Consider the following 14,953-nt stretch of genomic DNA (forward strand, 5'->3'; position numbering starts at 1 on the left):
TACCGCAATACCTTTATTGCTTTCCCTTTCCTGTAAGAGCATGCACTGCTTTGCAGAGGGCGGGGGCTGGCTCCCAGCACTCATGCTCTGCACCTTACAGCCCTGTCCACTTCCAGCCCTGTGCACACAGCCACACGTGCACATAACCAGAAATAAGTAAATCCTAAAATTGTTTTTAAAAACGTGTGCAAACTAATACATCCTATTCATTAAAACAGGTGGTGTTTCAGTATTAATAAGTAACAAGAAAAAATAGCTTTTAGATGTTATAGTCTATACTGAATACTGAGACTTGTTTGTACAAGTTGACATGCCTCATTTTCAAGTAGGTCAGATTTGTAGTTTATACTCCCAACAGTCTCCTACATCATGAACCCTGGTATGACTGACACAGGAGACAAGCAGGGGCTTAATAAAGCAAAATATGAAAAAGATTTGAAGGCATGGAATTAAAGATTTTTAAATGGCCAGAGAAAATAAAATTCTGTTTTTAATTAGAGATTATAATATCTATTGATGTCCACTTTTCAGAATGTTATTAACATACTGACACTAAACATCATTCCATAGCTGTAACGTAATTGGCACCCTTGATAAGGTATTACTCTGGTCTTCTGTCTCATGGTTCACTTTTAAATCGTGTCTGATAGCATCGTAAGCAGTGGAGCGGTCAGTAAATGTGAGAACGATACCATTAGCTTTCCATGGGAGGCAGTGGCTGCATTATTCCATTGGCTGTACCAATGCTTAGCTGATCCTACTGCAGACAGCTGATGATATGATCACTAATAGTTTTTATTTTAGCCATAGTTAAAAGCATTCTGTATTTTTAGAAAATTCTGGGGTTTTTTTTGGCGGGGGGGGGGGTGTTGTTTTTTGAGACAGGTTCTCTATGCAGCCTTGGGCGTCCTGGAGCGTTCTCTCTAGACCAGCCTGGCCTTGAACTGAGAGACCCACCTGTCTCCACCTCCCAAGTGCTGGAACTAAAGGCACCATCACCGCCCAGCAAGAACCATACATTTCTAAGCAAGTTTTATTAATTTTTAACAAGGTTGTTTGACTAATATTAACACTGCTACTTTTACCATAAATATACTTTTTAATGTACTGTCCCCTTATTTCCTAATCACTGAAAAAAATTCTAAAAATGTCGCACGTTGTAAGGTTACAGTAAAAGTATTAGACATGGAACAGAGAGGGGAATGGCTTGTGCTGTAGTTGAAAGCCGTGTGTCCACCTTTTTAGGAAGGCCTTTTGCATTACCACGGTTAACACTGAAATGCTGATTTCTGGGATACAGCATCTCAGAAGCATGCAGAGATGCCAGGGCTTCCTGTGGCCTAGGCAAAGTCACGAACATAAGTACATTTCCCAAATAAATAAAAATCAAAACTAAGCTTATAAATATTGATTAAAATTTCACTGCACTTGCAAACTCTACTTTTAAATGTCTTTATGTCATGTAGTTGTACAGTTGGTCTATAAAAGCTCAAAATATGTTATTTTTTTCTGTGTAGGGGGCTAAATGCTATGCTAAGAATCAAGTCACCATAGGCATATAAAGCGAAATTCAATAAACTTTGAGATTATGGTGTCACCATCATAACAATTGCATGTGTTTTAAACATATAATATTCTGTCTGGAGAAAAAAATATGCCTCAATTCATAAACCTAAGCTAGTTCCTGTGCTCTTAACTACTCTTTTGGATCATTATTAGTTTTTTTTTGTCAAAACCTTGAATATTTGGAGATATAGAAGCCTGACTAGTTTTCCCTTTAAATTTTCTTTAATATCTCCACTCTCCTGCTGCAGTTTGAATAGAAGGGTCCCATGCAGGCTCCTGTGTTGTGCACTCATTTCCAGTCTGTGGACTATTTTCAGAGCTTCTGGGAACTTTGGGAGGTGGGGCGTAGCTGGCGAAAGGTGGATACACAGGGCCATATCATCGGGTACTATCTTACCTTGGGCTTCCTTCTCTTGCTTTTCCCATTCTGCCTTGGAAGACCCACCTCCTGCTGCCTTAGGCTCTGCCCAAGCACATTCAAGCAGGCAGCCTGTGAAATCATGAGCTAAATTCTCTCCTTTAAATTATTTTAAATATTCAAATATTTTAGCACTAGCTTCATAAAAATAGCTAACATAGAAAAGTAGTATCAGAGAACCAGGTAATTGCTTCGACTGAATCTGATCATATGAGTCTTGATCCTCTGAAGTTGTTTTTGTGGGAGACGTTTGGAAGTAGCTCAGTGAACAGTTCCCGCGGGGGCTTAGAAGATGCGTATGTCTAATAGAAACAGAAAGGCTGTAGGAGCTGGGCTGGGAATTAGACTAGAGGCCTTTCAAATGGTTCTGAGACTTGTGTCTGACTGTGACAGTAATGGAGAAATTAATTTGTTAGAAGAAATTTCAAGGCAGAATTGCTCTCAGGCTATGGCATTTTTATTCTTGAAGGCTTTACAGTGAGAGGTATAAATTGAGAATTACGAGCAAAAAGTATGGTAGAAAGATTTGAAAATATTGTTTGGCCTGAAAATGGGCACATTTAAATTCATGGATAGAAGGACCTTTTTTAAAAAAATATGTTTAAATCCTTTATTTAACTTTACTTTATGTGCATTGGTGTGAGGGAGTCAGATCCCCTGGAACTGGAGTTACAGACAGTTGTGAGCTGCCTTGTGGGTGCTGGGAATTGAACCTGGGTCCTCTGGAAGAGCAGCCAGTGCTCTTAACCACTGAGTCATTTTTCCAGCCCCTAAAGCCTCCCCCTGCTTTTTTCCTTTTTTTGGGGGGGGAGGTTGATTTCAAGACAGGCTTTCTCTGTGTAGCCCTGGCTCTCACTTTGTAGATCAGGCTGGCATCGAACTCACAGAGATCCACTTGCCTCTGCCTCCCTAGTGCTGGGATTAAAGACGTGTGCTACCATCACCCAGCCAGAAAGAAGGACTATTGCTTCCCACTGTAAACCAGCCGAGAATTAGCTAGGTTCCAGAAGTAGAAATTTCAACTCATCTGAAAAACCTTGTCTTGAGAAGACAGCACACTGCTCGAGAAAGAACTACCTAAGAAAGTGTCCTCTCTGCTCACCACACAGCTTCTCAGAGGCCACTGCTCTCACCATGCAAGGGAACACTACTGCTGAGCTTTCAGCAGACCATGGCTTCATTTGCTGATTGGACACTCAATTTGTAGGCATACAGAATGCAAGGGTTCAGTGTCATGAATGCCTCCATGCTTGGCTTTGTTTGTTTTTGTTTCTGATTTTGCTTTTGTTTTCTGTGGTGCTGGTAATTGAGCCCAGGCACTTGTGTGCGCTAGACAAATAGTTGTTTCACTTAAGCCCCACTACATCCTTTGAGACAGGTTCTTGCCCAAGTTGGTCTTGAACTTGTGATCCTCTTGCCTTTGTCTCCCAGATCCTAGGGTTACAGGCATGAGCCACCACATCTGACCTCTTCCACCTGCTTGTCTTTGAAATAAGTCCTGGAAAGTGAGGCTGATGTGTATAGATTTGGACCCCTTGGGCAGTCTCTGAGGAGGGGCATGTGGAGGTCGGAGTGTGGAATCTAAGCTGCAGTGGAAGCCCCAGGATGTTAGGGGAGTCAAAGAACAAAAATACTTTCCAAAGATAGCCAGCTACGTGGTTTTAACCAGCTCAAGTGAGATCCCATATAGACTGCAAACCACTAGGCCACTGGGCTGGAGTGCCTAAAGCCTTTGGAGCTGACACCATGACACTTTGTGTCCCCAGGCGTAGGACATGGAACTGCAGAATTTAACCTTTGCCTTGCTAGGTTTCAGTCCTGTTTGAGTCACGTCTTTCTTTCTATGCCCAAATTCCTTCCACTTGCAGTATGAATTTTAACTCAGTGTTATGTATGTTGATAGTATGTAACTTGGTTTTTTACCGTTCGTGTAGGCACTTGTAGCTAAGAGTTTGCGCTGACTCTCAGGGAAAATTTTGAATTTAGATTTTTGAACAATGTTGAAACTGTTAAGCCTCTGCAGTCCCTTGGGGGATGAACTAATTGCATTTTGTGTTATGCCATGGCCATGCATCTTTGAGGACTAAGGGTGGAATATCATGATCCTAAAGTGAAATTCCCCTAAAGGCACATGTCTTGAACACTTGGTCTCCAGTTAGAGATGCAGTTGTAGGTTTTGGAAACATTAGGAGGCAGGGCCTGGTAGGCTCCTCTCTCCCTGTCTCTTGTTTCCTCTCAGCCCTCATTCCATACACTTCTATTGCCGTGATGTTCTGCCCAAGTGCAGGAGGCCAAGCAGGCTCGGATCAAACCCTCGAAGACTCTAAATTAGAAGCCAGAATAATTCTTTTTAACAGTTTAGGTATCCTCCCAGCTATTTTGATCACAGCTCAACAAAGTAACTTAATCGAATCTTCTTTTTAAAAAGTTCTTTCACAGCTGGGTGGTGGCGGTGCACGCTTTTAATCCCAGCACTCAGGAGGCAGAGGCAGGGAGATCTCTGTGAGTTCAAGGCCAGCCTGGTCTATAGAATGAGTTCCAGGACAGCCTGGGATACACAGAGAAACCCTGTCAATAAATAAATAAATAAATAAACAAATAAATAAAGTTTCTTTTTCAGTGTAAGTCCCAATCATATAATTCAATCTTGACGTTTAACACTCTGGGCTGGAGAGATAGCTTAGTGGCTAGGAGTGCTTACTGCTCTTTCAAAAGACCGTTCCTAGCACCTTTAGCAGGAGAATATGATGCTCTCTGGCCTCTGCACATAAACTCATGCAGGCACAAACACATAACCATGAAAATAAATAAACAAACTTTGAGGCTGGAGATGTGTCTTGGTGGTTCAGGGCACCTATTGCTCTTGCAGAGGACTTGGGCTCAGCGCCCAGCACCCACATGGTAGCTCACAGCATCTGCAGCTCCAGTTCCAGAGGATCCGATGCCTTCTCACCTCTGTGACCTGGTTTATAGACTACACTCAGGGAAAACATACACATAAAACAAATCTGAAAAATAAAATGTAGAACTCAGCAGTCACTCGTACATTCACAAATCGTGAGCCGTCACCACTGTCTAATCACAGAAATTCCTCACGGCCCTTAGCAGTCACTCTCTCCATTCCCTTCTGTCCCCGGTAGACACTCTCCTATTTTCTGCTTTTACAAAGCTGTCTTCTTTGGTGTTTCCATATAAATGGAATTATATAGTAAGGATTCTTGACTTAGCACGCTTAGGGAGCTCTTTGTGGTAGAAGGTCGTGTGGTTTTAATGGCTGGACGATGCTTTCTACTTTCAGTTTGTTAGGGATTGTGGCTTTAGCACAGAGGAGCACTTGCCTAGTTCAGTGTATTTTGAATGTTAAGTGTACCTTTTGTGGACAACATACGGTCCGCTTGTTTTTAATCCGGACTCCTGACCCAGATAAGATACATTGTTTTAAAGTTAGTGGTGGTTTGCTATGAAACAACAAAAAAGTGATACAATCGCCCTTTTATATTTCAGTCCTGGTTCCTAATGTTTCCCTGAAGGAAATTCTAATACAGACTTTGTTGCATGTTCAGTGCCGAACTCCAGTGGAAGGACAGGACGCTTGCTAAGTTTAGTCTCTGTGCTGTGTGCCTGAGGAAGTGTACTAGTCAGGTCTAAGTAAACTATATGAGTACTATGAAACTCAGCTGAAAAAAATGCATTTTTCCCACAGATAAAAATTAGGATTTAGAAATCCAGCTCCAGTAATATAAAGAGCTTGGAACTCATCACCGCCCTCCTTAAGATAAAAACAAACCACGTTAAAAACGAATAATTTTTGTGGCGTTCAACTGAGAACTAAGACCAGAGCAAATTGTCATTCTTAAACTGAGCAAAAGGCACATACAGAGAACTGCAATGGAGCTGTGTTTAGTAGGAACAGTAAACTAAACATAAGCTGACAGGAGCAGCTGAACGGTGATGCTGAGAAATTGCTGGGGCCGAATGTAGACGTCTGAAAGCAAGAAACTTGAGGGCCTGTAGTCTGTGGAGGCTCTCACAGTTTTGAGGCTATTACTTCCAGGAAGCCCACAGCTCTGACAATGACGAGCCAAGAAAAATCTTCTGTTTCTGGCAATCAAAGGGGAAAGTAACCATTCTGAAATAGTCTGGAAGCATCTTCCATAACTAAGGGCAGTCCACTACTAAGAAAGCCTTTCTAATAGCTTTATCCAGCATACGGGAGGGAAAATTACCTCAAATTCAGCTCCCTCCAGACTCTTGTCTCACCTAATGAGACCTGTGAAGAACTGTGAAACACTTGAAAGGTCACAGCGCAGGAACATGGTCCCACTAAAAGATGACACAAGGAAAGGCCAGGTGATGCTCCCTTCCTACCCTTTCTTCCCTCCACCTACCACTGCAGCAGGGCTCCAGTGTAACAGCCATAAGACTGGCTCTAAGAATCTATCTTAGGACAGGGGAGTCAGTGGTTCACTGGGTGTCTATAGCACATGTGAGACCCTGGATCTGGTGGCTTTACAGAGCAACTCAAATCTACATTAAGAATCAAAAAGTAGCCGGGCATGGTGGGCACACCTTTAACCCCAGCATGATGGATGGCTGTTTTCTGCTTTGCGTATTAAAAGACCACGTATCAGGAGTCCACTGGGGCTGTGGTCTTGGAAGAGGGTTGACTGGGGAGTTGCTTCCAGGAGGCCTCAGGACTTTGACAAAATTTATCTGTAGCCTGCTGCAGGGGTGGTAGGATCTTAGGGGCTGTTGTATGGCACTTCTTCCTATCACAAGGCTTCATCTTTCAGTTTAGAAAAGAGTTGGGGTAAAGATTTGTTACTATGCTCATGAGAGTGATAAGAATGAAATGGTACTTAAGGGTATGGTTAGAAGACAAAGGTGAGTGGAGTGGATAACTCCAGAAATGCTTACCGAAAGTAAAATGTGAATGGGCAGATACTAACTCATCTTTATTCCAAGTCTCTCTTGGATTTGGTTTGTTTGGCGGAATCTTGATTTGTGGTCCAGGGTACTTCAGACTCCCCATGTAGCTCCTACAGGCTTGTCTCTTAATCCACCTGCTCTAACCACAGTGCTGAGATTTCAGGCCTCTGCTGTCAGGTCAGCCTGTTGACAGAGGTTTCTGTCACGCCCTGTCCTGCAGCCATTCAGCCCAAACAAAACACACAGAGGTCTACATTAATCATAAACTTATTGGCTCAGGCTTCTTATTAACTCTTATAACTTATATGAGCCCATAATTCTTGTCTGTGTTAGCCACATGGCATAGTACCTTTTTTCAGTGAGGCAGTCACATCTTGCTTCCTCTGTGCCTGACTTCCTCTGCAGACTGAACCTTCCCTCTTCCCAGAATTCTCCTGTTCTCTACTTCCTGCCTGGTCACCCTGCCTATACTTCCTGCCTGACTACTGGCCAAAAAGTGTTTTATTTAAAACAATACAGGTGACAGGGTACAAGACTATTGTCCCACAGCATTAGCCCCAAGTCTTTCTTACAGCATTTGAAATCATAAACATTTTTATAACTACAAGCCATAAAATTCTCTGCGCAGTATGTCTTAATTCTATATACTAATGTTTATTCTTTTCTAAGAAAGAACTTTTAATATTTTAATTAGATTTCTTTAAGATACCAAACTATATTGAGAACTGTGTTTATACTACATTTATAATACTTTCTGAAAATCTGATTTTAGGTCTTTCTTTTTAATTGTTTGAGGAAATAATTATTGGTTACACGTTTGTATGAAAGAGTTTTGTTGTGTTATATAATAGATCCCTATGTCTATGCGGCACCTGGCATAGTCAGGAAGAATCAGAGGGTTTCTACTTGTGGAATTGGGGACATGTTAGTCAGTTTTTCATCATCATGACCTATACCTAAGGGAAACTATTTAAGAGGAGGGAAGATTTATTTGTGCTCGTGGTTTCAGAGGATTCAGTCTATAGTTGCCATCTGCATTGTTTTGGAGTATAGAAACAGAAGAGGTCACAACAGAGGAAAGCTATTTTCAGGGAGCAAAGAGGAAATGTTAGCATTGTCATAGCTGGCTTCCTCCTTCTTGCTATCCATCTGGGCACCCAGATGGTATGACCCATATTTAGGGTGAGTCTTCTACTTCAGTTATGACTCTGTAAATACCCTCACAGACTTACTCAAAGTTATGCTTTATGAACCTAAGCATCTTGCAGGCATCTTGGGGAGTAGATTGGATACCTTTCTAGACTAAGGAGACATTATCAGCAAAGTCATGGAAATGCTTTAAATTTTATGAATTACTTATTATTTGCTTGTTTATGTGCATACACATATGCATGAAATGTAATGTATGCATGAGTACATGTGCCACAGTATGCATGTGGAGGTCAAGGGATAACTCTGTGGAATCTTTTCTCCCCTTCCACCCCTCCATGAGTCCTGGAGATAAGACTCAGCTCACCAGGCCCATGTGACAAGTGTCTTTACCTGCACAGCCGTGTCTCTAGCCCAGAGAAAGTTTCTTACAGTTACAGTTTAGCTTAGCCTGTGTGAAAAGGAGACTACTGGAAAGGAGATTGCAGATTCTCATAAAAGAAACACAGAAAGACCTCTAAAGCTTTGGAAGTAGGCCTTTCAATGGCAAATCCTTGTTCCTGTAATTTAAACTTGATTACTTGTGTAAGGGTTAAGGTTCAAGGATTTATTCTGAGCCTCTCCCATGTTGCTTTTAGAGCCTGCTGAAATTACTAAAAAATTACAAGTTTTGTGAAGAATGCCATGCTTCCCCTAAGATCAATTCGATTTTGACTCTGTTGTTTAACTTGTTAGCGCCCTGCCTTAGAAGTCACTTGAGCGATCGTGCATATGGGCTGAATAGATGGCAAGATTCCATCGAATAACTTTGAAAAGGCGTCGTCTCATGCCAGAAGAAGCTTGGATCTTTTCTCTCTGTTGCAGACTTCCTTTATATTTTATAACTAAGTTGTGTGACCCATTTTCCTTGAGGAACATCTCGTTCACCATTGAATGTTAACTAAAGAATAAAATGAAGTTTTTCTGTTCAGTCTCTATTAAGAGTTTTTATATGTGTTACTATTTAGTATTAAAGATTTTTGGGTTTTTTTTGGTTTTGTTTTTGTTTTTGAGACAGGGTTTCTCTGTAACTTTGGAGGCTGTCCTGGAACTAGTTCTGTAGACCAGGCTGGCTTCGTACTCAGAGATCACACAGAGATCCGCCTGCCTCTCCCTCCGCCTTCCGAGTGACTGGAATTAAGGCCACCACCACCCAACTATTAGCATTAAGTTTTTATGTTGAGACATTTACAATGCTACTAGTTTGATGTTTGCCATTTTTAAGCTAATCTGAAAGACAAACTAAATTTCTACACCCAAGTTTTATTATTATTATTTAGGTGTTTGACATTTCTGTAGGTAGAACACCGCTTCTATGTTAAGTAGAAGAACTCTTTAGGGTTGTGGTGAGGTGGTTGTGCAATTAGAGGTTAGGCGTAGTAGTTGTTCAACTTAATCTGCTACCTAACCACAGACATTGGCATACTTGTGTTCTTTCCTGTGGTCTCTGGAAAATAGCTGGTGAACACAAACCACATTTTGATAAATAATTAAAATAGTTTGGTTAAGGGGTGGCCTCGGGGCTTTGAAGATTGATCCTTTGTTCCTGGCACTTCTCACCCAGGCTGCTGGGAACCTCACTGATACATCCCACCTACTGACTACTGACCGGAAGTCCTAGTTGTATGCCCGCCCAGTCCCCAGTCTGAGTTCTGAGCCTGCTAGAGACCCAGACTGTCGGCCAGGACTCTGAAGCAGGAACTGGGACCTAGGTCCCTCACCTTGATCCCATGACCCTCATCTCCCATCTCCCCAGTTTCCTTCTCTGAAGGTTGTATATTCCATCTGGGTCTCTTTTGGTGGCCTCCAATTGTTTGCTTGATTTCTTTTCTCCTCTTTTTCCCTTTCTTTCTCAAATTCTTTTTTATTCCCCTCATTTTAAATGTTCCCCTCTCGTTTCCTTTCCTTCCCCCTTCTTCCCTCTTTCTACTTTTATTTTGTTGTATTGAGAATATATTTTGATTATTAAGCCCTTAGTGGGTGTAGTTTTTTCTTTCCAAATCTATAAATTGTCTCTCCGGTCAGTAAAAAGTTTCTTTATTGTTTCCTTCCTTCCATTTTTATAGATCATTGTTAGCATATGGAAACACCGCGGATGTTTTTCTTTTCATTGTGTTAGAATAGAACCCAGTACTTTGCACATGTTAGGCAGGCAAACTCTGCCTCTACATCCCTTTCAGCCCATACTACAGATTTCTGCATGTTGATTTTATATCCTACAACTTTAATTTTTTTTTTTTTTTTTTTTTTTTTTTTTTTTTTTTTTTTTGGTTTTTCGAGACAGGGTTTCTCTGTAGCTTTGGAGCCTGTCCTGGAACTAGCTCTTGTAGACCAGGCTGGTCTCGAACTCACAGAGATCCGCCTGCCTCTGCCTCCCGAGTGCTGGGATTAAAGGCGTGCGCCACCACCGCCCGGCTCAACTTTAATTTTTTTAACTTACTTTTTAGGGTTTTTGTTTTGTTAGTGGTGTTAGAGTTTTCTATATATAGGTTTATGTTCTTACCAAAGACAAACAACTTCAGTTCATATGTAAAGCTGCCCTGTGTGTCTAGAGGATACTGTTTCCCTGTATTCATCCACTGTATCTGGTGCTTGCATTCTTTCTGCCCCCTCTTCTGCAATGATCCCTGAGCCTTGGAAGGAGGGGATCTTTTTGCATGTCTTCCTTATTTTTATATGTCCTTTAAGGGGAGGTAATTCTCTTTTATGGAGCATATAGTTAGGGTTTTTTTTTTTAGCTTCTTTAAAAAAAAACAAACAAACAAACAAACCCAGGACTTTGAACCCACAGAGAGCTGCCTGTCTCTTCCTTCTGAATGTTGGATTAAAGGCATGCACCATCATACTGAGCCCTAGGTTATGTATTTTATGTATTCATTCTCTATGACTTTTTACTGTATAGTTGGATTCACTGTATTCATGGTAATTATTGGTACTTGTGTTAGCTTTCTATCATTGTGATGAAATACCTGAGAGGAAGTATTTTTTAAATTTTATTTATTTATTTGTTTGTTTATTTCTTTGTTTATTTATTATGTATACAATATTCTGTCTGTGTGTATGCCTGCAGGCCAGAAGAGGGCACCAGACCCCATTACAGATGGTTGTGAGCCACCATGTGGTTGCTGGGAATTGAACTCAGGACCTTTGGAAGAGCAGGCAATGCTCTTAACCTCTGAGCCACCCCTCCATCCCCGAGAGGAAGTATTTTACAGAGGGAAAAGCTCATGCTTTCAGAGGTTTTAGTCTGTGGTCACTCTGCCAGATTGCTCTTAGGCCTGCGGCAAGGCCTCATGGTAGAAGCACTTGGTAGAAAACTCAGCTTATAGCATCTAGAAACCAGGCACAAGGAAAATAAGGTCTCAGGGACCCAGCATGCTCTTCAAGGTTATAAAGGAGTGACCTACTTCTTCTAGAAAAGCCATGCCACCTTACATGCTGCCTACCAGGCCTTCAGCCTCTGAGCCTTTGGGTGACATGTACGTTCTACCCTCACAGTAGAATAGGACCAGCTGCTGTCATTTTCTGATTTGTTCTGGTTATTTTGTAGAGACTTTGTTTTTTTCTCTTGCTGATGCGTTTTGTGGTCTGTGAGTCTCTTTGTTGGTGTGATGCTTTGATGCTTCCTCAACTGTTTTCTGTCACATGTTTTCAGTGTTTTTGTTACAATCTTCTACATTGTAAATGAAGCTTTTCCCACGTATTGTCCCTACAGCTTGCGTAGTTTAGGTTTGCAGCAGATTCAGCCTAACGGTATCTGACAGTGGTAACGTAGGAAACATTGCAGTATTTGCTTCTTGCTCGATTGTTTTTCTCAGCCCATAGTCTGTGTTGGTTCTCACAATGTAGCTCTGCCATCATATTCTAGTTAACGTTAGTTCTTGTCTTCTTACAGGAGTTTAGAAATACAGTTGATTTGGGAGGGGATTGTACTTAATCTCACAGAATCAAACACACAGTTGATTTTTGTGTGAATAAATTTATACATCCAGATTTCATCCAACTTCTTAAAATAACAAGAATGGTCAAATATATACATTTTAAATTATATGCTCAATCCATGCATTAATGAATCTCCTGTTCATCAGTGTTGGTAAGTCAACAAAAGTTCAGAATCCATTTTTCAAAGAAATTTCTTCCATGCATAAATAACTATAAGTTCCTAGTTTCTGCTGAAGAGATTTTAATTAACTAGATTGTCCCTTGAACTATGTGAATTACGTCTAAGTACTGTTTGGTTTTTAGGTTCACGTTGTAACTGTTGTGCTTTCCTGTGTATCTGTGAATAGAATCGGCTGTTCTCAGCAGTGCAGCTCCGACTCCTTCAGACTCCTCGGGCTTTTAACCCATTAGTAAGAAGAATACTCTTTTCAGAGAATGTCAGGATCTCTTGTTTCTGTTCAGGTTGCCAAAAACTGCAGTGAACCTTGTATTCACTTCAGGGTGGTATCTACCCAGATCTTTTCTCCAAGTGTACTTCTTGAATGTGCAAGTCTTCATCGAGATTTAACCCTGAGGTGTTGAAGTCAGAGTACTAAGTCAAATGTAACCACTTAAGTAGAAATTGTTGTTTTAGATCTTTTTATAGTTTATATTTGAATACTGAACATTAGGGCTATGCTCATCTTACGTTAACTGAACATGTTATTTAGAAAAACTACTAATTTTTCATTTTTATAAGTATTTAAAAATACTCTTATTTCTAACCTACCGCTTATATATATATATATATATATATATATATATATATATATATATCACCTGGATGAAAGAATATATTTCTCAAATATTAATACCTCATGAAATGAATAGCAAAGAATCATCCTCAGATGGAAAAATATGATTATATTTTAACCTACGAAGCAAATTATGTGAATAGGATTATAGGAGATAGTCTATTTAGGCAGGACTATTAAATACATTAGGACTCGAGTACTGGCTATTAAAGTGAGTAAATGGCAAAATTATGAAGAGAAACACATGCCAAAAACCATTTTCCAAAGGGCTAGGATTGTAACAATACCAGTAATGAGGGCAGAGAGGTCTTAATGCAATTTGCACTTTCTAAAGTTTCAAAAAGAGACTCTGGGTTAGTGCGTTATTAATGTACTGAACATCTGGTCTGTAAAAGCTACGGACATCGGACAGATGCAGGATTCTGACTTATTGCCTCCCTGGTGACATACTGGTTTTAAGAAGCTTGGAAAAGTGAAATGACAATATCCAGATGAGACACAGGCATTCCGAAGTATTCTTTTAATTTGTGAGATGTGACTTTTTCAAAATCCCGCCTCTCAGGCTAATGAATCCAAGTAATGTGAACAGCAATTGGTAAACTAAATCATCTCTATCACTGTGTCAGCTAGTCTCTGAATATGACTAGTATTTACTTTTTATGAGCTATAAAAATAGCTTAGAAATACTTGTGTTTTTTCTCATGTAGTAAGCCTGAAAAGCAGAGGCAGGTCTGTGTCCAAGTACTTTCCTTTAAGTTGTTTGCTTGCTAGGTACCTAGCTGTGATATTGAAGAGACCGTAGCAACTGAGTTGTGCATCCAGTCACTCCGGACAAGAGGGAAGCAATTGAGCTGTGCACACATGCCCTTTGAGGGTCACCTGCAGTGAGAGCAGAAAAGCTGTAGACCTAAGTGTTTGTTTAGCAAAAACAAAAAGGAGAAGGAGAGCCAAGGGCTGGGGGAGAAGAAGCTGGGAAAAGGGGGATGGAGTAAAGAGAAGGGAGGGGAAGGCTAATGGACCTCACCAGCAAACCCCCAGCCTGCGTTCGTGTCCTCTAATGCATCACTTCTCCCCTCCGCCTCTGTCATCTTACTAATCACTGAATAATCTTTCGTAGAAGACTTTGGCCCCAGGTTTTGTAGTTGTGGGATTTTTGTTTGTTTTAGTTTTTGTTTTTGCCATTCTTTATCTTCCTTGACTGCCCATTGTTTTGAACTTTGTTGATTATTAAGTTCATCTAACATATTTATTGTATTTATTGAGCATTTTCTACATGTGATGTATTTTAGTATTAGACAATCACCAGAGAACTAAACAAAAAAAAAAAAAAACAAGTTAATTGCCTTCCTTACATTTCCAGGGATGAGAAGTTGAAGTTAAACTGGGTATGAAAAGATACGGATATGTTAGCTAATGTTATGACTTGATGTGTGTGTGCTATCAAGCCTATGTGGCAGCTCTAACCCCCAGTCTGGTTACATTTGAAGATGGGACAGACCTCTAAGGATGTACTTAAGGTTATATGAAGACATTGAGCATGGGACCTGGTCTCATAACATTAGTGTCTTTGCACCAAAAGGCACTAGAGAGCCCGTTGCTCTCCTCTGCATAGGTACAGGCAAAGGGCCATGTGAGGACATGGAGTAAAGGAGGCCATCTACACGACAGGAAGAGAACCCTTCCTTTTCCCTCTTTAGGACTGTGAAAAATCCATTTCTGTTGTTCAGTCACTTAGTCTGTGGCTCAAGGGGTCTGATACAGTTTGAGAAGGGAAAAAGAATTCTGGAGATAATTCCAACAGATGATTTAGGAAATTTTGTTTGAGAAAGTGATGTTGAGTAAAAGTCAAGGAGGGAGGGAAGGAAGAGAACAGTTTTGATAGCTGGGGGAAGCAGTGTGTGGGATGAATAGAGGACTGGAGGTCAGAGAAGGGGCCAGGGAAGACCACAGTGCAGTAAGGCTTTGGGTTAGTCTAAGTGCAATAGGAAGCCTTTGGAGGCGTTGACTTAAGCTTCGGTGTTGTTTGGAGCAGTCTCGTATATCCCAGGCTGGCTATGAACTGTTGTGTAGCTAAGGATGAGCTTCAGATCTTTCTGTGTCTCTCCCTCCTGAGTAT

General features: G+C 40.9%; 1 protein-coding gene across 1 annotated transcript in view; it reads left to right on the forward strand.

Moving 5' to 3' along the window:
• The window catches only part of Brip1 (BRCA1 interacting helicase 1), a 121,785-nt gene that overhangs the window by 60,547 nt on the left and 46,285 nt on the right, over positions 1 to 14,953 (forward strand). The gene's annotated exons all lie outside the window — the stretch shown is intronic.

Source organism: Arvicola amphibius, chromosome 4, assembly GCF_903992535.2.
Source record: "Arvicola amphibius chromosome 4, mArvAmp1.2, whole genome shotgun sequence".
NCBI classification, from domain to species: domain Eukaryota; kingdom Metazoa; phylum Chordata; class Mammalia; order Rodentia; family Cricetidae; genus Arvicola; species Arvicola amphibius.